General features: G+C 43.3%; 1 protein-coding gene across 8 annotated transcripts in view; it reads left to right on the plus strand.

The window, feature by feature from the left end:
• PASD1 (PAS domain containing repressor 1) overlaps positions 1–27608 on the plus strand; it is a 306974-nt gene that overhangs the window by 163993 nt on the left and 115373 nt on the right. For 7 of the 8 annotated variants that reach the window (XM_069063048.1, XM_069063050.1, XM_069063049.1 and 4 more), the window contains one exon: positions 12146–12233. The exons of the other annotated variant lie outside the window; for it this stretch is intronic. The gene's annotated coding sequence lies outside the window, so the exon portion shown is untranslated. The remainder of the gene's footprint in view (positions 1–12145; positions 12234–27608) is intronic. 8 annotated transcript variants of the gene reach the window in all.

The raw sequence follows: 27608 nt of genomic DNA on the forward strand, positions 1-27608 counted from the left end.
GGGGGCGGTGCATACAGAGGGTACCGTAATGTAGCGTGTAGCGCAGGGATTCACCTTCACTACAGTAGCAATCTCAATAGGGCTTATTTTCGGGGGAGGGCTTATTTTAGAGGAATCTTACACAGTAAGGGGAGGGCTTATTTTCAGGATAGGTCTTATTATCGGGGAAACACGGGTAGTGAGCAGGACAGTACTTGGCATGGAGGACCAGGTAGCCCAGCCTATGTCAGGTGGCCAGCCTTCTGGGCACCTGATGCACCTGTCTGCCCTTAACCCTGCCCTGGTGACACAGGTGGGGTTGTTGGAGGGGGCGGCAGGGAGGTCAGGCTACGACCTCGGGCTGCCACCTGCCTTCCTAAGAACTATGTTCAGCGCCCAACTCTTGCAAGCGTGCATGGTAAGGTTTGGAAGGGGCTGCCTCCCGGCTGCTGCCTTGCGCGTGTAATTAACAAGAAGTGGGGTGTTTAGAGTCCAGTCCCACTTCCTCAGCGATACTCGGGTTTCAATGTTTGTCGGCCCGCCGCTCGGCTAGAGGCCAGGCTCGATGGCAGGGACCCGCGGGCAGCCTTGACGGCAGCCCTGACCTGCCGCAGCAGCCCGCTCTGGGCAGTTGAGCCAGAGTCGCCTGTCGGTCGGCGCGGGCGCCAGGTGCAGGACTGGAGTGACTTTCTTTACTAGTGAGGGTCTCAGATTCCCCACTATTCGCCGGGGTGAGGTGGGGTGGGGGGTCTGGCTAAGGGCCGTCCAACTCTGGACTGGCGTCTCTGCCCTGACACTCGCGTCCTAGTAGGGTAAAGCCTGATGCCTGGGTCCATCTTCTCGGGTTCCCAGCGCGCTGACGGGTGCTGCCCTAGGGCTAAGGCGCCCCCGTCTACCCCCACTCCCACTCCACCCCAACCGCTCCCAAGTCCCGGGGAGCTACAGCCTCCCGCTACCGTCACCAGGCCCCGGCAGCCGCAGCGCCCCGGGCGGCCTCCGAGGCTGCCGGTGGCCTCGTGCTCCCGCAGCCTCCCCGCCCCCCTGGGGTGCTGCCGGCGCGGGCTCCCCGCGGGCTTGGGGGTGGAGGGGGAGGGCACACGCGCAGGAGGGCCGGAGAGCGCGCAGCGGGGAGAGAGAGGGAGGGAGAGAGGGAGGGAGGATGGGCGGGAGTTAGTTACACAACCGGTCCGGGCAGATTACGTCGCAAATGTGGAGTTTCATAAGTAAAAACACTTGGGCAGCGGGGAGCCCATTTCTTGCCTTCCCCCCCCTCTCTTTCTCCCTTTCTTTCTCTAAGTATTTTTCTGAAAAAGGAGCGCCCTCTCGTCCTGGCCCCGGGGTGCCCGGGCTTTGTGACAGTGGGTCAGGCAGGACAGGGCAGAGGGACTGGGGTGGGGGGGAGAGGTGGGGGCCAGTTGCCCTCCTTCCCCTCTTGCCATGTGCTCTTAAGACACGGGGAGCCCTGCCTGGAGTCTCAGAATCCCTCCCTCCCTCCCTGGCAGGAGCCTGGCACGAGACTAAGAGCTACCGGTGCCCGCCCGCCCGCAGCGCGCTGGGTGAGTAGCCCCGCTCACGTTGGGCAGCCACGCACTGAAAGGAACCCGTCTTGGGGCTGGGGGCTGCCGGGTGGGGAGGGGTGAAGGCACGGGGGTTTCACCACGGTTCTGCCTGCCACGGGGCCAGAGCCCCAGAATGTCTCAAAGAGAAAGGGCTCTTGGGGATCTGCTGGGATGCTGTTGGCTAGCTTTCCTCTTGTAATGAAAGGCTCTTTGAAACGCAGCTTGAGTGTGCCTCTGTGACCACTCAAGCCCATTGTGTGGGCTTTGCTAAGAAACTCCACCTTCTTCTAAAGACCCGGTTCAGCTAGGGCTTGTTGGGCAAGCTCAAGTCATTCCCCAGTTCTTAGTCTGGTAGCAGCTCCCCAAGGGTGGCTTAAAAGTTGGAAAGGAGCAGGCATCCATCTCAAGAGCCCTGACTGGCATGTTTAGTTAAGTAACCACAGCAGCAGCAGAAAAAGAAGAAACATGGGAGCCCAATCAATGCTGCAGCTTGAATCTCTTCAGGAAATTTGACAAGCCAAGACACTGCAATGATATAGTCATCTGTTTAGCTTGAATCCTCTGAGAAAGGAGAGGAAGCTGAAGGTGTAAGAGAAGGCGCTGTCAGAGGCAGAGTTTACCTTTTTGTAAGTGTTTGAGTGACCATATTGAAGTATGGGGTCAAGATACTGGCAGAGTTGGATGGGATTAGCTAGCACAGGTTTGGGACTGGTGTGATGGGTAGGGGTGAAACGTCAGGAAAGCCATCCAGATGATGTATTGGACATTTGGCCAACTCCCGTGAACCCCCAAACATCAGGCCTCTGGGAGCTGTATGATGGCAATGACTTTTAAAGACTCCCCTGGTGATTTCTGAGAAGTCATTGACAATGACGAGTTGCTAACATTGGGATAATATTTGAGTTTACATCGAACTGGAGGGCATGTGATTCGTTCATGACTGCCTAAGAACTTCTACTCTGGTCAAACTTCATAATGCAAACCCGGCAGGTATGCTGGGGTCTTTAAGAGTAAACCAATTTGGGAGAAGCTCTCTATTATATGGGGAGATGGAACTGATGTTAAAATGGTTTTACGTTTTTAAAGTCGTGGTTTCTGAGAATCCCTTTATTTGAAAAATACAAAGTAAATGTGTGTTGGGGGAGGGGGGAAGGAAGTCAGAGAATAATCAAAATCAGAAGCATTGAGATTCAGCCTTTCTCAGCCAACATAAGGAGTGGAAGATATTCTGGGCTTGGAGGCAGCTTGATTTGTCTGTGGGCTTAAGAAATAGAACTTTTTGGATTTAACGAGGTCAGATGATCTGTTTGCATAGCCAATGGAGTTTAATGAATTGCTATTAAATGACTCCCCTCATGGAGTTGGGTTGTAATAATAATGCTAACTCCCATTTACACAGCACTTTACAGCTTCCAAAATGCTTTTATGTAAATGTATTCTATATACAAGGAGCTCCTGCTTTGCAGCAGCGGCAGCTTTCTTTAGAGTTCTGGAGGTGAAAGTCCCATAAAAACACATGCCACTTTTGTGAACGGGGCACTCCAACAGGCTCATGACAAGATGCTACTTAAATGCCATCAGTTGGTAGGTGTTGGGTTTAGTACTTTCCAAAATGAGAGTGGATCCACTTCTGGGCTGTGCAGAGAAGACGCACTAGGGTGATGCTGTGATTAAGAGGTAGCATGTGGTTTAAATGTGGTTCGCCTGTTGTGAGCAAACCAGTGAAAGCTGGTATTGTCGTGCTGTCCTTTCACAGAATTTTCTTCTCTATACATGTTAAACGTGAAATTACCAACTTCACTTGTAAATTTTTCACAGCTGGAAGCAAAGAGCTTAAAGGTAAAAAGGTCCTCTGGATTCAACAGCTCAAGCAGTTAGCAGCAAGGGAGAGAAAATGACAATTAATGTAGTCCAATAAAATATAGTTCACCACACCCTTTATTGCTGTGCCCAGGGATCCTGTGGCTGAGTTTGTGTATCACATATTATTAAGCCATATGTAAGTAATGTTCTACTCTGAAATATGGCAAGTGAAGCTGAGGGCAGGTATTGCTTCTTTATTGCACTTCATAAGGAAAGTTGGTCATTTTCAAACTACCCAAGAGGGAAAAAAAGGTGCTAGACCATGAACCCAGCTGTTCTGCTGGTCACACCCTCATAGAACCATGGGATTTGAAAGAATATCAGAGGCCAATCGGTCTAACCTCTACCCAAGGCCATCCTCCTGAATAGATATCACTCACTCACACACACACACACACACACACACACACACACACACTTGCTATTCCAAAAGTCTTGGTGTAATTTTAATCTATTAATGCTTAAAACTGTACTAAGACTTTTGGGGGACTCTCTCTCTCTTTCTTTCTCTCTCTCTCCCTGTCTCTGTCTCTCTCTGTGTGTATAAAATGGCAAGCAATGAACATAGTAGATCTAGGAGCTTTTTATTTGGCCAACAAGATGAATAGGTAAAATGCATAGCTTTTAATTCATTAACAGTAAACTCATTTAACTCATTAACAGTGGTAATACTTGTCCTTTCCATAATTGAAGTAAAGTGTTCAGACCAGCATAGGTACTTACCTAAATATCTGTGGAATTGGATTATGCACTGTCTCAATATTTAGGGGAATATGGTCTCAGAGTGGAAGGAACATGGAATGTGGGGTGCTGTTAACTAGCTGTGTGACTTGGGGCAGATCAGTTCCCCTTAAAAGGAAAGAGCTGGGTCAGAGAATCTTTAAGGTTGCTTCCGGTTTGAAATGTGATGATTTTGTTTCCAGCTTTGGACACTGAGATCATCTCCATAGGATGGGCACGATATTGGATATTCTAGAACTATTTATTTGACTGTTAAATCAGTGTGTTCCTAGGCACCTTTTACAAGAATCTACATCTCCAAACATTCTTTGGGAAGGTTTGAATGTGGCAAGTTAATGGAGTTGCATAGCCCTGCCTTTGGGTCACGTAAGCTCCATAGATGAAAATAGGGGATGAACACCTTCATCCATATAGTCTTACTGGTGAGAATTGCCCTCCTTTAGTCTTTTCCCACTCATGGGACTTTTAGTCCATTGGATGTAGGAGGCTTGGGTAACAGCAAGATTCCCATCCTCAAAGGAGTTCAAATTCTCTGCCACTAGGACCCTCATGCCCAATTGTGGGTACAGTGAAAAACATACTGGGTTTGAAGTTAGAGGATCTGGGTTGGAATCCTGGCCCTGCTGCACCCGCTGTGAAACCTTGGGCATATTCATTTGCTTCTCCAGGCCTCCGTTTCCTCATCTGTAAAATGAAGAAATTGGGCTAGCCAGCTTCAAAAGTCCCTTGCAGCTCCAAATTTGGGATCCTAGATCATATCCATAGTACTGAAGATGTATAAAAAGGCATGATTTCTTAGGGATTCAAAAGCAAAGAGAAGTATTTTGGAGTTTTCCTAGAAACAAATAGGTATTGTATTTGAGTAACTGTTTTCATTGGTGTGAGGAACTCTTGGTATGGAAACTCTCTCTACTAATACCTATCTGCAACTCTATATCTTTAGTCTTTGAGTTGTCAAAGGGACACTTGGGAGGCTGATGCCCTTGTATAGACTTGAACCCAGATCTTCCCAAATCTAAGTCCAGCCACCCTCAGCACTGTATTTGTTTTTTTTTTCTTTTTGGAGGGCAATTGTAGTTAAGTGACTTGTCCAAGGTCACACGGCTATTTTGTGTGTGTGTGTGTGTGTGTGTGTGTGTGTGTGTGTTAAGTGTCTGAGGTCAGATCTGAACCCAGGTCCTCCTGACTCCAGGGCCAGTGCTCTATTCACTGTGCCACCTAGTCGCCCCTCTAAGCACTGTATTTCAGGGACCTATGGGTAGATGTGTGGAGGGTGCCTTAAAGTCTTTTAGAAATTGTAGCCATGCAAATAGCAGTAATTTAATAATCTCACAGGGGTGGAGAAATGTAGCTAGCTCTGTTTCTCAGGGGCTATGTCAGTAACAAATAAGTTTAGTGATCAGAGCCTCTTACCTCGGACACATTGATCAAATGTTGATGGTGTGGAAATGCTTGTTTTGACACTTCGCAATTTTTTCCTTTTCTTTGGCCAGAAGCTGAATTTTTCTGAGTCTATCAGCCCTTTCCAATCCTCTCATAAGTACTCAGTTTTCTCAATGATGCTTATTATTAATATTGTACTTGGTAATTTGAGATGGGCTTCTATATGATTCTGACTCAAAGATAGCTCACGTCCCACCAGGAAGAGAACAATGAGCAAATTGATTCATGGGGTTTTTTTTTTTTTGCTATTTACATTTCAGCCAATTATACCGTTTGTCTAATGAATAGGTTGTGCTTTGATTAGCAGTCATTAGTGGTCGCTAATAAGTTTACCTGGTGTGTGGATCACCAAGTCATGCATTTCATAGGGAGGAACCAGGAGCAGCTGACATTCATATAGAACATCTATGATCATGGCAGAAAGTGTTGCTTAAACCAACATTTGCCTTTGAAATTGAAGTGTAAGCTGAAGGGTAATTTATTAATTTACTAAATATTCTTCTGGCTTCAGTTCTATACAGAATTCTCTCAGAACATTCCCCCTTTTGGGGAGGAGAGGAGGAGAATGGGGCATTGATGTAGTACTCAAACCCCCCCTGTACACACACACTCACACACATACACACACACACTCACACACATGCACACACACTCACACACATGCACACACGTATAAACACATGCACATAGACACACACGCACACACAGAGTCATCTGCCTTTCTGCCTGCCCTGTGTTCAGTCCCCTAGCTCTGTACTTTGCCAGTCATTTGATTGGAAACCAAAGTTTCATTGCTCCCCACAAATTCTGTGCGCCTCCACATGATCTGGCCCCCTGTGTTTATTGTACAAAGACCCGACAGCAGCCTCTTTTACAAGTGGTAAGAAATAAAAGGAACGAGGTAGCAGAGAACAAGAGATAGCAGCAGACAGTGTTGTTTTAGGAAATGAGCCAGACAAGTAGGCTGAGTCAGCTCGAACCCTCCACCTCCAAGTGGCATCGTCTTCAGCTTGCTATTTAACCTCTGCAGCTCTTTACGAGTAGAAGGCTGGCAAGATAATCCTCAGTCAATTTCTGGTCACAGTCTGAGTCTCTCCTCTCAGTCCATCAGCACCACTTCTAAAATCCGCCCAGATACACACACACTTAATAAGGTTTGTTTGCTTTGTACTTGGTCTAGGAACGACCTGATTTCCTCCTCATCTTGAAGTCTAGGTCACTCCATTTGGACATGAACTATGCCGAGCTTTTAAATGAAGTCTAATTCAAGTGAGAGGCACATCAGTTTCAATCGGGACAAGCTAGAAGACATTGCCTTCCATTGTGTCTCACTGAAGTGGAGTTGGCCAACAACTTCAGATGGTGTGGGGAGGGAATCTGGAAATACTCAACGGGTTGGATTTCTTGCACGTTCTCAGAGAACAAAGTTGAAACCTTTCATGTGAAGTGTGACCCATGTGGACCATAAAAAGTTATTTGAAGGTGATTATGACAGCCCGGTGTTCTTAGGTGTGAACTAGGGGATTTGGAGATCCATTTAATCCAGAAGGATCAGAGTCGCTAGTAGGGTTCTCTCCTTGGCTCTGTCCAGAATTAACAGAATAAACAGTAATTAAGGAGTACATTTTAAGTGATGAGGTCCATACCCTTTCATTCAGGAAATAGAAGGCATCTTTGGCCCGTTTGTTTCATTCTGTCACACCATGACTAATTCTTTAAAAAAATTTGCTAAAATGATTTCTTTAAAAAAAAATCTGCTTATGTGACCTTGGTATTTGGGTCAGAAATCAGTCCATTTTTAGTGATTTATTATAAACTTGCTATTTCACATTGCTACAAGTAATTCATGTTTCTTGGTACCTTGGGAGAGGGGAGAGAATAAGGGGACCAAATTGAGATTTTATTGGCGGAGGGGAAGTTCCCTTCCCCCTATCAGTGCAGTTCAGGGACTCCTCTGCTACTTATAGACTTAAGAGGCTGCTTTAGGCCCTGAGAAATTAAGGAGTGGAACCATTCCTGCTGACTCTGTGGCACCTCTACCCCAGAATGGGACACTACCTTTCACTAGTTGTCTCTTGAAGTAACTCTTTACATGTAAATAAATTCATTTCAGCACATAAAACAGCTTACCTTTCCCATTACTTCCTCCATATCTCCAACCCATTCATTCTTGCTTTCTTTTCCATTTATACAGTTATGCTTTGGGGGGTGGGGTGGGGTGGGGTACTGGGTTCTTCTAGTTTGGCTTTTTTTCTTTTCATAATTTCTTAACTGTCTTTCCTGATTTCTTCATATTCCTTGGACTTGCCAGTCTTGACTGCATGTTATTATGTCACCATGCTCTTAAGGTACATTTTCAAAGCTGACCTGAATCTTTCCTTGATTTGATTTAGCAAAGCAATTCTGTGGTGATTTTCCTTTTGTACTTGGGTTGAGGCAGAGTACTTCTGGTTCAAGACTGGATTCCAGAGAAAGGGGTTTGGTCCTTAATGGCATTTTACAGTCACTGTGTATGTAGACAGGTCACTTTACTTCCTTAGCTAAAAAATAAGGATTAATAACTTCCACCAGCAATCTTCCTTATGGAGAATAATTCTTTAAACTCCTTAGGAAAAAAGGTACTAAGTAATAATGAAAGAATTTCCTATTAAGTAAGAAAGTCTTAGGGAGGTGATTTATTACGACCCCCAAATCACATTTCTCAGGTCAACATTGAGCCCCAAATTTCAAATGGGCAGTCCTCCGGGACATTGCTATTGCCCCTATGATGGCAAAGTGCCCAGCTTTGGGGCAGGAAGGAGCCTGCCACTCAGGGTCTGGGTGGGTACCTTTTTGGTGGCAGTTCTGGAGGCTGGCAATTATCTGGCCTCTTGCTCTTTAAGCTGCCAGTCTGATTTGCTCCCAGCTGCCTTTGCTTTACTAAGCAGGGCCTATTTAGGCATTCTTTTGACTTGGATTGTCAGTTGAATAAAGAATAACACGAGACAGAAGCCTTGCATTATGGAGACTGGGCTTTGAAAATCTTTCTTGCCTTAAATAGGGACTGGGATAAGTGGACCACCTTTATGCAAATGTTGTTTCTTTGTAGGACTCTAGGCTTGGAAGGAGTGACTAGAGGCCATCTTGTTTGGGGGTTAAGCCATTCCAGGCAGACAGCTTTCTATCTTGTGCTGGAAATTTTCCAGGTAAAGGTAGTTGGGGGGGGCATGGAAACTTCTCAAAATGACCTTGTAAGATCCATTCTTCAAAAGTGAAACACTGACAAAGAAATGTGTGCTTTAAACACGTCTGGAACTCTTCAGGTTTTATTTAGAAATAAATCAAATTAAATAGTCCCATCGAATGGGACAGGTTGACGTGTATGGTTCTGGATGGAATGCAGTGAACTTTTGTTGCCCATATTATGGGGTGACTGGCCAATGAGGGCCCAGTCATCCTCCCTCAAAAATTATCCAAAAGAAATGTCTATCTTCTCTCTCATTTCTTCACAATTGATTTTCCCTGGTTTTAGTGCTGTTCAGATTTGTCTTGCTAAGACCACTGATGACTTAAAACTGGCCAAAGCTAACGGGTTCTCTCCATAATTCTTACCATCTTTGTGACCTTTGACCACATTGACCTACCCTCTCCATTGATATTTTTTAAGTACTTACTTGCTAACTTTGGCTTCAGGACTACCTCTCCTCCGGGCTCTCCTTGTATTTCTCTAATCACTTCTTTAGTTTGGGCTTTGCTGGCTATAACTTGCTCTGTACATCTATTAACTGAATGTTTTCCCCCTTTCTCCCCCCCTCCCCCAAGGTTTTATCTTCTCATTCTATTGTAACTCCTTTGGGGAGTCTATTGGCTTCTGTGAATTCAGTTACCACCTGTATGCAGATGCCTCTCATGTCTGCATGTTCAGCCTTGACCCCTTACCATCTCTTCATTCGGATATTCCTCACTTGAGTAGGGGCCATCCATTCTGGAGTGTTCTATTGACAACTAAAACTAAGCACATCAAAACCAAAATTCATTATCCTCCCTGTCAGAAACTCATCGTTTCCTCATTTCCCATCTGTTAGTGGCACAAATGTTCTTCGTGTTCCCCGAGACAGCCATGGATACACTTTTGACACCTTTAAAACACACTCCTTCCAAGCCTTTTCTGACTGATTCCGCTTGGCTCTGGTCATTCTTTTTTTAGTAATTCTTTTTAAAAATCTATTTTCTTTGTCATCCTCTCCTGTATGGGCTCATTGTGGCGCTTTGTCTCTTTTGCGTTTTCCAAGTCTTTTTGGTTTTGCTTCACTTTCTCAATCATCCTGTCTCCTTCCTCTAGCCCATTACCCCAAAAGACAGACCAGAATAATATGTATTTGTTCTTAATAGGTTTTATATTTCTGTCACTTAGATTCCTGCTCCCCCCACCCACCGTGTTCCTCTCCTCCCAGGGAATCACCCTCTTATAACAAAGAATTTAACATATATGTGTGTGTGTATGTATATCTATCTATCTATCTATATATATATGTAATTCAGGTGACTTACATTTTTGAATAATTTTCTAACTTCTCTCCTCATTGAAGCAATGTTAATAGTAATGATTGGAGACACCTGGGGTGGCATAAGACCAGGATTTGGACTTACTGTCATGGAAACTCTATCGATTGGAGACACCTGGGGTGGCATAAGACCAGGATTTGGACTTACTGTCATGGAAACTCTATCTTCTTCTGTAGCAATTCCCCAAAGTGCCTAACGTGTCCGAGTAAACCTTTTAAGGGGATTCATTGAATTAAGAGTATGGTAGCTAGATTTGCTCTGCCTTCAGTTCATTATTAGCTTACCTCACCATTATCTATCAGGTAAACAAAGTAGATAGAATCGTATTGGAAAATCTCGTGGCAGTATTTCAGGCTTTTGAAATGTGATATTTTCTAAGCATGTGCATTGCAAATTTAATTGATTTGAGTACTTGAGAATATTGCATATCACATTTGGAGACAGCTTTTATTTAAGACACAATATATGAGCATCACTATTAAAATTCATTTCTTTCTCTTCCAAGAAATCTGAATAACCACTTTGGGCAGACTACTTTATGTAATTATCATGGTCCACAGGAAGCATCTGTGTGTTGCTGGCATTTTATTTACCACCCCACTCCCCTATTATTTCTTAAAACATTTTGCAAAACAGCCCATTTTCATTCAACTTTTAGTGAGTTCATATTTCCTGAGTGGTCATTATATGTTAATGGTCATACTCATAAGCACTTTAGCGAGTTACTAAGAAAGAAGAGAACATGAATTCTGTGACAATTTCATGAGAGGTGTATGGAGGTTCAAAGTGTTTGGGAACAAAACATAACCTAAGCTCTGCTTTTAGAGGCCAGGGACCGAATCTGGCTTAACTGCTGTCATAGCATGCCCAGAGTAGTGCCCTGTACAGACAGGTAGCAACACAAATAAAGGAGAGAGTTGGCTTATTATTATGTAAACCCCACCCGAAGTTTCTATGGTGAGTGGGGTTATATTCCTGACTTTAAGCTTGGTGTTATCCTGGGAAGATGAAAAGAAAGGGAGATTGCCCAAACCAGAGGGAGAGAGCTGAGCGTTATTCACCTGAAGAGAAACTTATACTTAGAGAGGGGCTCTGGACCCTAAATCTTTCAGGTGACTTTGGGGAATCACTTCCTGCCTTTCACCTGTTGGTGCAGCCTAACTTACAGATTCCTTGCAAGAGGTTGTGCTCGATTTCACACTGACCAGCAAGGAAGTGCTATTAAAGTGTAGAAGCAGCTAGCCCCCAAATCCCCATCTAATCCATCTCCTCTTCCCAGCAATCTCCCCAGAGGAACTATGGCATAAGGACTAAAGGGCTGGTCAGCATCATGAAGACCTTGGCTCAAATGGGCCAATCCTGCCTCTACATTTACTTGATGTGTGGCCACGGGCAGCTCGCCAAACTTCTCTGACCTTTGGTTTTTTTCATCTGTAAAGTGAGAGGTAAATAATACCTTGAGTATCCTATTAGTCTCATAGGGATTTAGGGAAGCTTCTGTGTGAGGATGTTTGAAAAGAGCTATATAATGGTCACATGTTCAGATCTGACCTCAGACACTGACTAGCTGTATGACCCTGGGCAAGTCACGTCACCCTGTTTGCCTCAGTTTCCTCAGCTGTAAAATGAGGTGGAGAAGGAAATGGCAAACCACTCCAGTATCTCTGCCAAGAAAACCCCAAGTGGGGTCACAAAGAATCTGATATGACTGAAAACCGAATGAACGACAAAATATAGATGTCAATTATCGTCATTGTTGTTGTTGCATACAGTGAAGAGCTGGCTCTGTAATTCTATACGTAACTGGGCAGAATCAAAGAGCCAGTTCTTAGAAGAGGCCAACTGTCAGGCAGCAAAAATGTCAAAGTTGCCATAGCTGGTATACTCACCCCTGGAAACGGGGATTGGCAATTGGTCAAAGGCAGGGTACCACGAACTTCTCAGGACTGAGAAAGGGGGTCAGATTGTATGTTCTCAAATACTCTTTGACTTCCTCCTTCCTTCCCTTCCTGCAGGATTCTAGGGGTGCACAGGAAGGAGACCAGGAATCAGAGACCTGCCTGCTCCAAGGACACAGAGCTTGGGATTTCCTAGTTGTGCTGGGTGAGTTTTTGCAAAGTTGCCCCAGATCGAATCAGTGCATTTTGAGATCACCTGCTTTCTAGGAAAACTAAGTTTCTGGTTTATTTTCAAGTTTGCCTGACAGAGAAGACTTTCTCATCTGGAAATTTACTTCATTTCCTTTGTAAAGCCTAAAGCAAATTTGAAGTATTGCTGCTGTTGCCATTGTTATAATTATTCTCAGCCCCATCAGCCTTTCATGGGAGGACTGGGCATCTTGAGATGCCTTAGCAAGGCTCGTGAAGAGTTCCACTTTGACACACAGGGCAACGAGATGTCCAGGCACTCGGCCTAGAGGCAGCCACTCATTGGTGTAGATGACAGGGTCCTTCATTGAATCTGGGCAGATAGCTCAAGTGCCTATAGATCCAGCAGCCCACACTTGGCCTGCCTGTCACCTGATATATCTGGAAAGGTTCTATAAAACCAACATCCCTGGCTGGCTTGGTAAACCAACCACTTTAGGGCTAACATAGCTGTACCACACATAGCAGGGATGGGAGGTCTTCAAATTCTCCTCTCTTTACTCACCAATTCATTTAGCTGATGAAATATACTCGTGTTTAAAAGCTGCAGCCGCAAGACTAGTAGATGTTTTGTTGTTCAAATAACATGGAGCATCAGAGTTAAATCAAAGATTCACTACTTGAATCTCTTAGATCACCTTTGCCAACAAAGCCAACCCCCCAATTTTCCAAATAGGTGGTTCTTCAAATATGGATGATCTTGGTTCATTTCCTAGAGGTAGCTTTCAGGAGAGTATTGTGTAAAGATTCCTCCTCTGTGCACAGGATCTGCAATACCCTTTTCCCTCAACCCTCCTAGTGAAGCCAAGTAATGTGCCCTTGGCTTTACCTAAGTGCCTTGGACAGATTGCAATCAAGAGTGAAAGAAAATAGAAAGAGGCTAAGGAGAATGGAGGCAGAGATGGGGGCTCTCAGATAGGGGAGTGGCCCTCAGGGATTGTACCATTGCTACAGGTCATACCTGTGTTCCTAAGCTGTTGTTTGTCCTTCATTCTCAAAGAGGACCATGCCATCCTGAAGGAGATGTCATGACTTGCAAATGAATTGGATTTAAGTGAGGTGGGGCTATGCAAAGTCACCAGCCTCACTTTCTCCTCTGGAGACATCTGGGCCCTGAGGCAAGATATAGGCCCGGACGACTGGAGATGGCCCTGGATGCAGGGGGAGACCATGACCTTTTTAAGCTAAGGTCTTTCCCAGTCTCAGTCTGACTGAGGTAATGTTGTAATGAGGTAATGAACAGATGTTATAGCCCAAAGACTATCTGAGTCTTTGTCACCTCCCAACGGAAGATGGCTCAGTGGATAGAATGGTGGACTTGGAGTCAGGAAGAACTGAATTCAAATCCTGCCTCACACACTTACTAACTGGACAATTCAGTTGAGCTCTTTCAGTTTTAGTTTTATAATCTGTAAGATGGGGATAATAACACCTATCTCATAGGGTTTGGGGGAGGATCAAGTGAGATAATATGTTAGGTGCTTTGCAGATCGCAAAGCACTATAGAAATGTTAGCAATTATTAGTGTTATTATTGTTGCTAATAATAATAAATAGCTCCCACAGTTGGGAAAGTGCTCAGCAAAATAGGACATCTCATCTCCAGGTGTTTGGCTCTTGGATCCTGCTCTCTCTCATCTTCAATCTCTCTCCAGATATTGGCTCCTCTCCTGCCTCCAAACATGCCCAGGTCTTCCCTAGCCTTAGAAAATCCTTTCACTTGATCCTGCCATCCTGCTATCATCCTCTCTCATCATATCTCTCCTCTCTTCTATTTTTTTTTTTGCTTTTTAGAGGGCACTTGGGGTTAAGTGACTTGCCCAAGGTCACACAGCTAATTTTTGTGCTAAGTGTCTGAGGCTGGATTTGAACTCAGGTCCTCCTGACTCCAGAGCCAATGCTCTATTCACTGCGCCACCTAGCCTCCCCTACTCTCCTCTCTTCTACAGACAAACTGGAAATAGTTGCCTAATCTCGATCATCTTCATTTGTAATCTTATTGCCATCATCTCCTCACCTCCCACTCACTTCTTTTTTATCTATCATTTGATTTTATATTGTAATTAACAAGCATTCATTTTCTCTCCCCTACCCACCACTTCCAATTTAAAAGAAAAGAACACAGAACAAATATACTTAGTCATGCAAAATAAATGTCCACATTGCTGTGCCTAAAGGTTTTGGTCTCACTCTGTGCCCTGAATCAATGCCCTTTGGGTAGCATAGTTCATCAGTCCTCTGGAATCCCAGTTGGTGGTGATTTTGGTCAGCCACTCACTATTCAACCCCTTGCAATACGGCTTTAGAACCCTCTATTTGACCAAAGTGACTCTCTCCAGGGTTGCCAATGATAGCTTAACTGCTAAATCTAATGGTCTTTCCTCATTCCTCACCCTTCTTGACCTATCTGCAGTATTCCTCCACCATACTCTATGGCATGGATTTCCCCCAGCACTCTCCTATGGGGCCTTCTTCTCTTCTCTGCCTTGGTAAATTCATCATTTCCAATGGGTTCAATGATCATCTCTATGCAAATGACTCCAGAGTCTATATATCTAGCCTTAATTTCTATCCTGAACTCCAATCCCCCAACTAAATTTGTTTGCCAAATTTGACATTCCATTTCCCATCTCTGTCTTTTAAAGACCTCTTTTTAAAATTGTATTTATTTATTTTTAGTTTTCAACAAACATTCATTTCCACAAGATTTTGAGTTACAATTTTTTCTCCCTGTCTTTCCCCTACCCCCATCCCCAAATAGCAAGCCTACTGAATACCCCTTCCCCCAATGTGTTCTCTTATATCCTCCCCATCACCCCCCTAACTTTCTAGTAGGGCAAGATGGATTTCTATACCCCAGTGCCTATATATCTTATTTCCCAGTTGCATGTAAAAAACAATTTTTTAAACATTTGTTTTTAAAACTTTGAGTCCAGATTTTTTCCCTTCTTCCCTCCTCATCTGCCCCCACTGGGAAGATAAGCAATTCAATATAGGTTGTACATGTGTAGTTACCCATATCATTTCCATAGTAGTTATATTGTGAAAGACTAACTATATTTCCCTCCATCCTATCCCAACCCCCACTTATTCTATTTTCTCCTTTGACCCTATCCCTTTTGAAAAATGTTTGCTTCTAACTACCTTCTTCCCCAATGTGCCCTCCTTTCCATCATCCCTCCTCTTATCCCCTACCCCCCCCCAATTTTCCTGTAGGGTAAGATACCCAATTGAGTGTGTATGTTATTCCTTCCTTAAGCCAATTTCAATGAAAATAAGGCTGTCCCATTCTCTTTCACCTTCCTGCTCTTCCCCTCCCCTTTAACAGTTTTCTCTTGCCTCTTTTATATGAGATAATTTACCGTAATCTATCTCTCCCTTTCTCCTTCTCCCAATATATTCCTCTCTCACCTCTTAAATTTTATTTTGTAGAGAACATCCCTTCCTATTCAACTGATCCTGTGCCCTCTGACTATGTATACATGAACATACATATGCCCACACTCACATATATATATATTTATACATACCTATACCCTCCTATACATACATATATGTACATATACATATACATATACATACATATATCCCTTCCAACTATCCTCATACCAAGAAAAGTCTCATGAGTTACAGTTATCGTTTTTCCATGTTGGAATGTAAATAGTTCAACTTTGATAAGTTCCTTATGATTTCCTTTTCCTGTTTACCTTTTCATGTTTCTCTTGCTTCTTGTATTTGAAAGTCAAGTTTTCTGTTCAGCTCTGGTTTTTTCATCAAGAATGCTTGAAAATCCTCTATTTCATTGAATGACCATATTTTCTCCCATCTCTAAGTCTTTGCACAGCCTGTCTCCATAGCTAGAATGTCCTCCCTTTTTACCTTCATTGCATAGAATCCTTAGAAAGCACAGATCCATGGCCATTCTAAGTATCTCTCCCATGCCTGGAATGCCCTTTCCTTCTTCCCTTCTGTCCCTCTGAATCCTTCATTTTCTCCAGAGCTCAGCCCAAATGCCACCTCCTACACAAAGCCTTTCCTGCCCCTCCCCACTACTAATGCTTCCTTCTGAAAATGACTTATCCATTTTGTATGTGACTATTGTCTCTCTTCCCTCATTAGAATGTAAGTTCCTTGAGGACCAGGACTGTTTCACTTTGTCTTGAATCCCCATGTAGGTATTTTAAGAAATGCTTATTGATTGAGAAACCTTTCCTAATCTCCTCCCCCAGTTGTTAATATTTTCTCTCACCTAAAGCTATATTCTATTTACTTACCCATGTCCATACTATGTCTCTCCAGTAGAATATACATTTTGTCTTTGTATCCTTGGTACCCTCTTCCAGACTTCCCTGTATCTATTTAAGACACTGTCTGAGTCTTTGCTACCTCCAAAAGATGGCTTGTGGGATAGAATAGTGGGCTTGAAGTTGGGAAGAGCTGAGTTCCAATCTTGCCTCAGACACTAACTAGGCAACTTGCTAACTATCTTCCCAGTCACCCAACCTCATGCCATCCATGACGCCTCACTCTTGTTCATCCCACATATTCAGTGAGCTACCTCATCTCATTATTTCTCTGGCCACAGCATGTCTCCCATTCATTTCCTTTCCTCCACTCACATAGCCACTGCCCTAGTTCAGGCTTCCCCACACCTCTCACCCAGATGATTGTGGTCACCAATAACTTCCTAACTGCTCTCTCTGCCTCAAGTCTCCCTCTATTCCAGTCCATCCTTTATATATAGCCACCAGTGATTTTCCTATGGCATAAGTCTGACTGTGTTACTCACTTATCCAATAGACTCCAGTGGTTCCCTATTAACTCCAGGATCAGATATTAACTCCATTTTTTCAGGTAAAGTTCTTTACAAGCAGCCTTTCTAGATTATTACACTTACTCCTGGGGTGTATGGGGTGTTAATGAGGGCTAGAACCTCTGGTGTAAGGGCTTGCTGAGCCTTTTTTCAGGGCTGCTCATCCACCTTTGGTGTCCACCTTCACCCGATTCTCACCTGTGGCTCCAAGAAGCTATACAATGTGTAACAGCCACAACCCTGGTAAAACCTTCTCAGCAGAATGGCTATATACCAGGTTGAGGGCAATCAACCAGCCTCAAACCCATTGGTGAGCTGGAGGTGTCTACTCCAAGCATGTAAAGACTTCCCAAGTGGAATGGATAGATGAGAATAATTTGTTATAGCAGCCATGAAGGCAGTTGAAGCAGGTGCTGTGGAATGCTTAGACATGGAAGACACCAAGGTCACCCACTGCACCCTAAGCCATTGCTAGACATCTTGACTTTTGTCTTGTCACTGGACTTTGATGCCTCTGGAAGAAAGAGTAAGGCTGAAAACTCTGTACCACTCTGCCTCACTTAAATCCAGATCTTGACCAAGTCAAGACTTTACCCTTTTGATGTCTTTGATCCTGTTCAAAAACAAAGGATAAACAGCAATAACAACACTGAGTCCCCTCCGTGGCCTAGCCACACTAGCCTTTTTTGTCGTTTCTCCCACGACACTTCATCTCCTCTCTCCATGCCTTTGCAGTGGCATGCTTGAAATGTCCTTCCTCCTCACTTCTCTCTGCCTCACAGAATCCCTGTTTTCCCTTAGGATGCAGCTCATTTCCCCTCTTCTGCAGGAGGACTTAACTCAGGCGCCTTTAAACATGGGAGTTGCGAATTTGTTTTAAAAAGATTTCAATACAATTGATTTCCTTTGTAATGCTATGTGTTTTATTTTATGAATTTTAAAATACGATTCTGCGAAGGTCTCTACCAGACTGCCAAAGGGGTGGGGGGTCCATGACACAAAGTGGATTATGAATCCAGGCCTTAAATAGTCCCCCCAACTTCTGGAGCCTTTCTTTCTAAGGCTACATGGGGTTTCTTTTGTATTTGGTCATAAATCTTAAGGGAGGAGGTTCTCCGTGACCTCAGTTGATGGAGTTATAGAATGAAGTCCCATTGGAAGCTTTGAATGTGTAAATGAGATGCATCTGTGCCCCAATCCCTTTGTGAGCTAAATATCATATCCGCTGATCTAACAGCTTCTTGAGGGCAGGGACTGGTTTTACCTTCATTTGCATCCACAGCACAGTGTATGTAGTCCAGTGCTTGGCACACAGTAAGTGCTTACTCGTGTTTGTTGACTGACTGCTGTTGTCAGAACCTAACACAGTATGTGAATCACAATAGACACTTAATAAAAGCTTATTCCTGTATGACTCTTAGCCATGTGGTACAATCAGTTTTCCACCTGGCTTCTACCCAATGTGTGAAAGCCCTTCCTTTAAACCTCTTGTCATTGCCTGTGTATCAGTGGAGCCTGTGAACTCGCTCTTGACTCTCACTACATGACTGACCCATCTCCTCCCCTGGGCTACTTACTGCTTCTCAGCGTTCACCTTGGGGTTGTTCTTGTGCACAGTTCATCAGGGGTCATTTGTTTCAGCCGCTCCATATCCACCATATGCTCTCCAGTGGCCTTTGGGAGATCCGTAGCTTTAATTCTTCAGAGACTATGATATTCCATGATTAGCATCTATATTGCATAAGCATATAAATATTGGGGTTTCAAAAGAGGGCCTTTGTTTCACTGATGAGCTTGGGGTATTTTAAAGCATTGTATAGTCTTTTAGATGTGATCCAGGCTTTTCTCTTCCTCCTATTCAGTCCTGGGTCCAATTTATTGTCTAACTCCAGTGCTTCAGCAGGATAGATGCACTGACAGGCCAGATCTAGAGGCTGTACATCCCATTTTATGTCAGAGTTTGGAAACGAGGCACCCTTCGGGACTGTGGTGGTTCCTTTGAGGATTCCTAGGCTGGACTATGTTGAGCACTGTTAGAGCTCATTTAGTAGGCTCTGCGAGGTCCCAGGCCATGTTGAAATCAGCACAATCTCATCTGCAAACCAGAGAATGTGTAAGAACTCACTATAGGGAATCCCTCTTCTTTGTGGATTGCTAACTGGACATTATCCATGACAGTGGCAGACACCTTTGGTGAGCATTCATTTCCCTCTTTAATGTCGCCTTTGCTATTGCAGGTCGCTAAACAGTCATCCTTCCCATCGGAGTCCAGTGTGGACTTGTTGCAGGACAGCTTTTAAGGCAGCATTTTGAAGATACTGCTCCTTTATTGTGGGCAATCCTTTTATCTTTCTGTAATCAAGCCCGTCAGTCTTATCTCTAATGATTTCCATCTGATTGATAAAATGTCAACCCTCTCCACAAGGGAGACAAATCATACTATTCCTTTTCTTCTAGTTTTTCTTCTAATTTGCTGGCGATTTTGATCTTTGCTTGGCAGTCTGACTGTGCAGGCAGGTGATTTGGAAATGACTTTCAGGTAGGTGACAAAGTGAATGGAGTGCTGGGCCTGGAGTCAGAAAGACTCATCTTTCCAAGTTCAAATATGGCTTCAGACACTTACTACCTGTGTGACCCTGGGCAAGTCATTTCACACTGTTTGCCTCAGTTTCCTCATCTGGAAAAGGAGCTGGAGAAGGAAATAGCAAAACACTGCAGTATCTTTGCCAAGAAAACCCCAAATGGGGTCAAGAAAAATCAGACACAATTGAAAAATGACCGAACAGCAACCACAACAGCTCACATCACTAACCAGTCTTTCTTGGTCTGAGTAAGATCTAGCTTTATTTTTGGTGACATTGTTCAGTGCTCACTATGCCCAAGCCACTCCTGACTGTCTTGAAGAACATCTTCGTGATACAGAGATGTGTCCTTTGGCCTCTTTTGTCTTAGTCTTGGGTCATATTTTCTACCCTATTTTTACCATCCTTCACTATGCCCACCTTTGCACTAAAGTCACCAAGTATATGTTGACTTAAGTTGGATATTTGTACTGAGTTCTTCTCATCTTCTGCAAGGTAAATTGCTGGGTAAGTTGCAAGAGCCTTTTGCAAATGCTCATCATGAGCCCTTCAGTATGAGATGACTAAGGATCCCATGGAAGGATGGTTATTTTCACCTTTGGACACACAATAATACCAATTCTGCAACCTCCAATATTTGTCTGTCCAGAGCAAACCAGTGAGCCAGTGTTCCTTCTACCTACAACTTGATTTCATCTTCTGGTTTCATTTATAGTGAGAATACCAAGATTGCAATGATTCAGTTCTCCAGCAAAATGTGGTTAGCATTTATAGATCGTCTAAAATTGTCATTCTTTGTACCCTCTGCCCCCTTTTCTGCCTTTCTGCCTTGAAAATAGTAGGCACTTAATAAATGTTTGCTGAGTTGAACTGAATCTTTGTAAACATCATAAATGGAATTCAGTGTTGGGATCATTCCATTCTGTTTCTGTACTGGTATTACTCAGGTAGTCAAATGAGATGGCATATTGCTTAAAGAGGGGAATGCCATCTATGTCATGCTGAGGACCACAATGGGGGCTTTCTCTGTTGCTGTGTGGGGCCTGTTAGCCAAAATGAACAGCTAGACAATGGATTTGGTAACATAACATCTCAGTAGGGAAACTTTGCCTAAACTTGGACTTTTGTCCTGGGGCATAGAAATTGGGTCTTCCAGGCATCTTCATTCTCCAGAGTTTCCATTTTATGCTTGCATAATATGCAGAGGTTGCTTGCTGGTGAAATTTCATGACAACATGTCAGGAAGTTTCCAGATTGGATTGCAGGTAAGGCACGGAGGTGATAGACATGTCAGAAGCAGAGATTTGGGCAAAATTTCTCCAAAAAAAAATTTGGGAATCTCTAGGGGGGACACTATCATGCCATAAACAGGAATTTCAGCAGATTCATCAGAGGCCCCTGCTGCACTGGCACACACTCACAGGAAGCACTTCAGAAACAAGGGCTTTTGGTTTGCAGCAACTTTTGCCAAGAATATTCTGTTCTGCCCTGACTCTTTGACCTTGGTATATCAACTGTCATTCATAGGTGTAAAACAGAGATTCTTAATCTGGGCTCCATGAACTGTTTTTTTTCCCCGTATTTGACAGCTATTTCCATATAATTCGTTTCCTTTGTAATCCTGTGTATTTTAGGCATCTAAAAGAATGATTCTGAGAAGGGTCCGTAGACTTCACCCGAATGACCGCTACAGGTGTTCAGGGCCCCGAAGAAGATAAAAACCCCAGCACAAAAGCTGAAAGGTCCCAAAGGGTTTCTTCCTACCCAGGTTTGATTCAAATCTGTCTTTATAGCGGCCCAGTCTGACTTCATTGGAAGGCAGATACTTTTATTTTGTTTTAACATCTCTTCCTATGGAATGACAAATCTGAGCCATCAACCCATCAATGATCTCAGGACTTCTCCCTTGCAACTTTAGGTTTGGAGTCAGGAAACCCGGGTTCAAATCCTACCTTTGAAACCAGCCAGCGATGTGAACTTCTGAGTTACAGACTTGTCCTCTGCAAAGTGGAGATATGAACAGTTACTATCCCTGCCAATTTCACTGGGTAATTCTGAAGCCCAAATTACAGAATGTATGTGAAGTGCATTGTAAACCTTAAAGTGCTATATAAACATGAACTGCTATTATTGTCATTACATGGCCTCTTTGAGCCTCTGATTCCTCATCGGGAAAAGTGGGCTAATTGGAGTTGCCCTGTCTAACTCACCAGGTTGTTGTTAGAAAAACTCTTTGTAGATCTGCAAGTACTATCAAAATGAGAATTAGCAGTCATTGAAATCATTTAAAAGGATTTAATAGGTTTGCTGAAGCAACGGGGCTATTTCTCTGAGAGGTAAAGCGGGTGGTTGCAAAGTGGCCCATTTGGGTGTATGCAGAACATTTCTAGGAAGTCCCAGATAACTTTCTGCTTATCTTGCTTATTTTCTGATATCAGATCAGATTTTTTACTGTATTGTCTGAAACACCTCCCTTCAAATTGTAATGGGCTATTATCTGGTGATTTGGACGTGGAAAACACCATAGTCTGGATTCAAAGGAATCAGTAGAAGACACCCATTTATAGGAGGTAAAAAATATTGTTGATTCCATTTTTTAAAAAAAGTATGCAGGGGTTTTGTTTGTATTCATTAAGCTATCGGGATAAAGAAACTGGAGAAATGCATAAATTCTGATTCCATTAATGTGAAAATTGGTCTGGAATGCAGTGATATAAGTTGGAATTCGTACTACAACAAACAGTTGCTTCTCAGGATTCCCATTCATGTCAGAACTTGATATAAATTGGTATATGATGTTCTGTTATGAAATATCACTAATTGGGAAGTTTCAAAAGATAATCTATTTGATTTCCCCTGTTCTTTATATTAAAAAAATCCATTAGGGGCTTCCAACAAAATAAAGCTAAGTTTCATATTCAGAGGATTTTGTGGCAAATAGAAATTTGGTCTCTGCCTATAACCACTTGTAGTTCAGGATTTCTTTTTCAATCAGGGTCTCTGTGCTGTGTTATTTTCCCTCTCCTCAATATGGTAATCCTAGTAAGGAACCATTTTAACCACAAAGATGACCAATCTGGATTATCCGTGTTAACAGTATAGAAAAAGGTCACTAACCCAATGCAGCAGATTTCTATTTCAGCTTCAGAGCACATTATAACACCCCACCTCCCTTTTCTTTTTTGTTTTTGCACTAGCAGATTTCCCTCCCTAAGCACTTATTGCTTAAATATTAAGCTAATTTCCATTCCCTGAGCACAGTTACACTGGGGAGCAGGGTGAAGACCAGAGTGATCGATTTAATATGGCTAAACTTGGGGATGATTATATATTGCTTAGAAGTTTATCTGTGTAAATAGAGACATACAATTTAGTCATTCGATAAATGTTTGTTGAGCACTTATTACATGGAAGACTCTCTTCTCATCAGTGTGCAAATAAAAAAAAACACTTCCTGCCCTCAAGGAACCTATGGTCTTGTAGGGATAATAAGATCACATAAAGCTGAATATAATAGAAATTTGACTAAGAGAAATACAAAGCGCTATGAGATCATGTAAGGACCTTGGTGTCATGACATCATTTATCAGTCCACCTATTCAGAAGTCCTATTTGTCTGCATTGTTTTTCTGTGTGAATTTACTGACACAAGAACTTATTACTCTGTTGATGGGGGCAGAGAGACTATGCCTTTTGAAATGTCCATGTGCAGGAAGGAAGGAAAGAGAAGGAAGGAAGGAAGGAAGGAAGGAAGGAAGGAAGGAAGGAAGGAAGGAAGGAAGGAAGGGAGGGAGGGAGGGAAGGAGGGAGGGAAGGAGGAAGGAAGGAATAAATGTTTATTAAGTATCTACTATGTGCCAGGCACCATGTCAAGCACTTTGCAAATCTAATATTATTTTCTAGAGAAGAGAACGGTCCAGGGTCAGAGAAGGCAATTCCTTTAGTTGGATATCTCTTCCTGAATAAGACCCCAAGTGAGTCCCTCTGTCAAGGAGGGGGCAGCTCTTAAGACAACTCTTTATATTCTGTGATTTTTTTTTAATTTCAGGATCATGTCTGGTCCTGATCAGTCTGTATATTCTGAGATCCTAGTTGGCTGACAATGTGGTGATTTAAAGTTGGTTGAGTAGTGCAAACAGCAGTAAATCATCTTCAGCCACATGTGTGATCCCACCCACATAATTGAAGCCTTTTCAGCAGAGATTACTTTATGAGAGAGAGGGAAGTTTCAGCCTTGAGCCTACTGCTGTGGCTATGATGCTGTTAATTGGGCTGCCTGCTTGAGACCAAAAATGTATTTTGTATCTTCCTCTCCCATCAGACTCGAAAATTGAAATAAAGATTTTTCATTTCCACTTTTGATCTGTGCATCCTCTTTCTTCCCATGCAAATTATAATCTACCAGCTGTGATATAGCTTTCAGCATCTATACCATAGTGCATTTACCTAATAGAAATACCTGCTGGCTTGATTATGTATGAAGGGCATGGAGAGGTTGGACATGTACGTATTCAACATTTCCCAACCTTCTAGGGCTCAGGGCACTCGCCTTGGAGGATGGTGGACAAATAAATGGAAATGACAGCTTTACGTAGTGGGTAGGAGGCGTACATATATTTTTTAAAAGTCTGAATGGTAAAGAAGGTTTTAGTTAAATTCATAGATGATTGCTCTATCTGGTGAGGCACTTAGGAATGTCTGAATGGCAAATATTATTCCCTCCCACCCCTGACAGTACTTTCTGACAAAATTCTGGGTTGGACAGAACACAGGCCTGACTGTGGATCAGTGCTTCTTTTCTTCCAGATTGCCACCTCTCTCTTGAACTTTCAAAGACTTAACTCCACTTACATTATTTTTTATGTAAATTCACTTTTCTTGATCTGTTTTCAAAATCGAATATTGACCAGTTGCAGTCTGGCTGGGATCAAGGCTAGACTGACTGACCCTTAGGATAAGGGGGGATGTATGCTCATCAAAGCCTTGTCAATACTAGAAAATATAGTCATCTTTCTTTAGGCCAGGGTTCCATAGTAACAACATAGTCTGGGCTTTCACCACAAATCATTTCTATTTCTATCACTGATGACAAATTTTTGAGTTATGGAAAAAGCTCCTTTCCTCCCTCCCCCACCCCCCACCCTCCCACTCTTCATTCCTGGATAATCTTTAATATACTGTATTGTAAGTCAGTCCAGGGCAAGAAACCAGAAACCTTAGGGGCACAGCTGGTGTTTTCATTACTGCTGTTAATTAAAGGTAGAGGTTTCAGAAGTGAAAACCAGATGTTCTCTTCCCAAATCTGGAACAAGATGGAGGACTAGACATTTTCTCCAGGTCTCACTAACTTTCAAGAAACCCCCCAAAGAGGAGTTATGTGCCCAAGGTATAGAAATTATACCTCTAACAGCTTTATGAATTAACAACCGAGAATGCTAATCCCTAATGCACTCACATGGTCATCCAGCATGGTGCAGAACCGTCCCCATGAGCTTGTGCTTTGGGAACCACTCAGCAATTTCAGTCTCTGTTGGCACATGCCACCCCTGCTCTTACCCAGCCTTCTGTTACAACAAGCAGCTGACCTCAACTCTTTCCAGCCATATGTGAAGGAGGTAAAGGTATAGGCGGAGTGAATCGCTTTTTGCAGAGGGTGAGACTCAGCTCTGCCTTGAGCGGCCACTAGATTAGGGAACCGCAAGGGAGCAGTGACTGTCCAGAATACCGCCTCCCACCCTCCCACCCCAAGCCTACAAATAAGGGCAGATGCTGACTCGGCCCAGCCAGGGAGCTAAAGAATGGAGGGAACTGGGGTTGCAACAGGCCTGAAGGAAAGGAGAATGGCATCCAGCAAAAGCCACTCTTAGCCCTCCAGAATTTACCTGGGACTGAGACTCAGTGATCAGTGAAAAGTGAATTCCCCAACATGGGAAAAAGCTGAGACAGTTTGGAGGTCTAATCCCAGGGGTAAACAGAAAGGGATGAGGGAAGAAATCAGGCTGTGAGTGAGAAGAAATGGCAGTATTTCTGACTTACACAGAGAAATAATGATCAGAATAGAAAAACCTTTGATCCATAGTAGCAAGTTTCTCCAAAGAAGTAAGAGAACAACAGACTATGAATTCAAATATACTGAAGCAAAGGACAATATGGAAGAGAAGCAAAAAGCAATTAATATTAAAGAATACATGATCTCTATACAATCAAAGCACATTGATTGAACTGCAATACACGATGCACGGAGACAACTGAAAAATTGTAGACCTCCCAGAAGAACATTACAAGTAAAAAACATCCTGAACTTCAAAATGCAAGAAATAACAGAGGGAAACTTCTCAACACAGAGAATGAAGCTCAATGGAAAGAATCCACATGTTGCTTCCAGAAGAATTCTGTAATCTTCAAACTCTAAGACTGCAAGTGATAAGGAGAAAGACATTCAAATATAAAGGAAGAGAAATCAAGTAAGATAGGATTATTTGGCAACTGCCAGTGGCACAGTGGGTAGAGCTCCAGGCTTAGAGTGAGGAAGACCTGAGTTCAAATCCAGCCTCAGACATTTACTAACTGTGTGACCCTGGGCAAGTCACTTCACTCTGTTTGTCTCAGTTTCCTCATCTGTAAAATGAGCTGGAGAAGGAAATTGCAACCCCCTTCAGTATCTTGGCCAAGAAAACCCCAAATGGGGTCATGAAAAGTCAGACACAACTGAACAATGACAGTAAGGAATAGCTAGCTATAGCTAGTGTTTATATAGTACTTTAAGGTTTTTGCAAAGCACTTTACAAATATTTGATTTTAAAATCCTTACAATGACCCTGAGAAGTTGATGCTTTATTATCTCCATTTTACAAATGAGGAAACTGAGGCAGGTAACAGTCAAGTGCCTTGCCCAGGGTCACACAGTAAGTGTCTAAAGGCTGGGTTTGAACTCATTTTCCTAACTCCAGGTCCAGCCCTCTTTACACTGCACCACCTAGTGCTTTCAGCTAGAAACTACAGAAGAGAATGGGATAAATTTCAAAAAGCAAAGAAGTTCAAGATGCAAGCCCAAATGACATACCCTGTAAGCCTGAGCCTAATCATTAATTAAAAGAATGGACATTCCATATAAGAGAAGTGCTGGAAGCAGTGCCACGAACAACCACCACCACCACCAGGCAGATGTGAACAATAGAAATAACAAGAAAGGTAAATAAACATGCCACCAAGGAAAACACCAAAAATGAAAGAAAGCACCCTATCTCTAGAAACTATTGTTCAGTCCTTTTCAGTCGTGTCTAATTCTCCATGACCCATTTGGGGTTTTCTTGGCAAAAAAATACTGGAGTGGTGTGTCATTGCCTTCTCCAGCTCATTTTCCAGATGAATAAACTAAGGCAAACTGGGTTAAATGACTTGCCCAGGGTCACACAGCTAGGAAGTGTCTGAGGCTGGAGTTTTACTCAGGAAAACTCATATTTCTTTTTTTTTTTTTTTGTATTTGGAGGGGGAAGGCAGCGCAATTGGGGTTAAGTGACTTGCCCAAGGTCACATGGCTAGTTTGGTGTTAAGTGTCTGAGGCTGGATTTGAACTCAGGTTCTCCTGACTCCAGGGCCCGGTGCTCTATTCACTGCACCACCTAGCTGCCGCAAGACTCATATTTCTAACTCCATACCCAGCACTCTAGCCACTTTGCCACTTGGCTGTGCCCCCAAATGATGGAAGTGGATTGTTGTCCAGTTGTTTTTGACTCTTGGTGATCCCATTTGGGGTTTTCTGGGCAGAGATAACAGGAGTGGTTTGCCATTTCCTTCTCCAGCTCATTTTGCGACCGAGGAAACTGAGGCAAACAGGGTGAAGTGACTTGCACAGGGTCACACAGCTAGTAAGTATCTGAGGCTGGATTTGAACTCAGGTCCTGCAGACTCCAACCCTGGCATTCTATCAACTGCAA

Source organism: Petaurus breviceps, unplaced genomic scaffold (genome assembly GCF_028583685.1).
Source record: "Petaurus breviceps papuanus isolate PSGF00001 unplaced genomic scaffold, PetGlider_PUasm1.0 90535, whole genome shotgun sequence".
Taxonomy (NCBI): domain Eukaryota; kingdom Metazoa; phylum Chordata; class Mammalia; order Diprotodontia; family Petauridae; genus Petaurus; species Petaurus breviceps.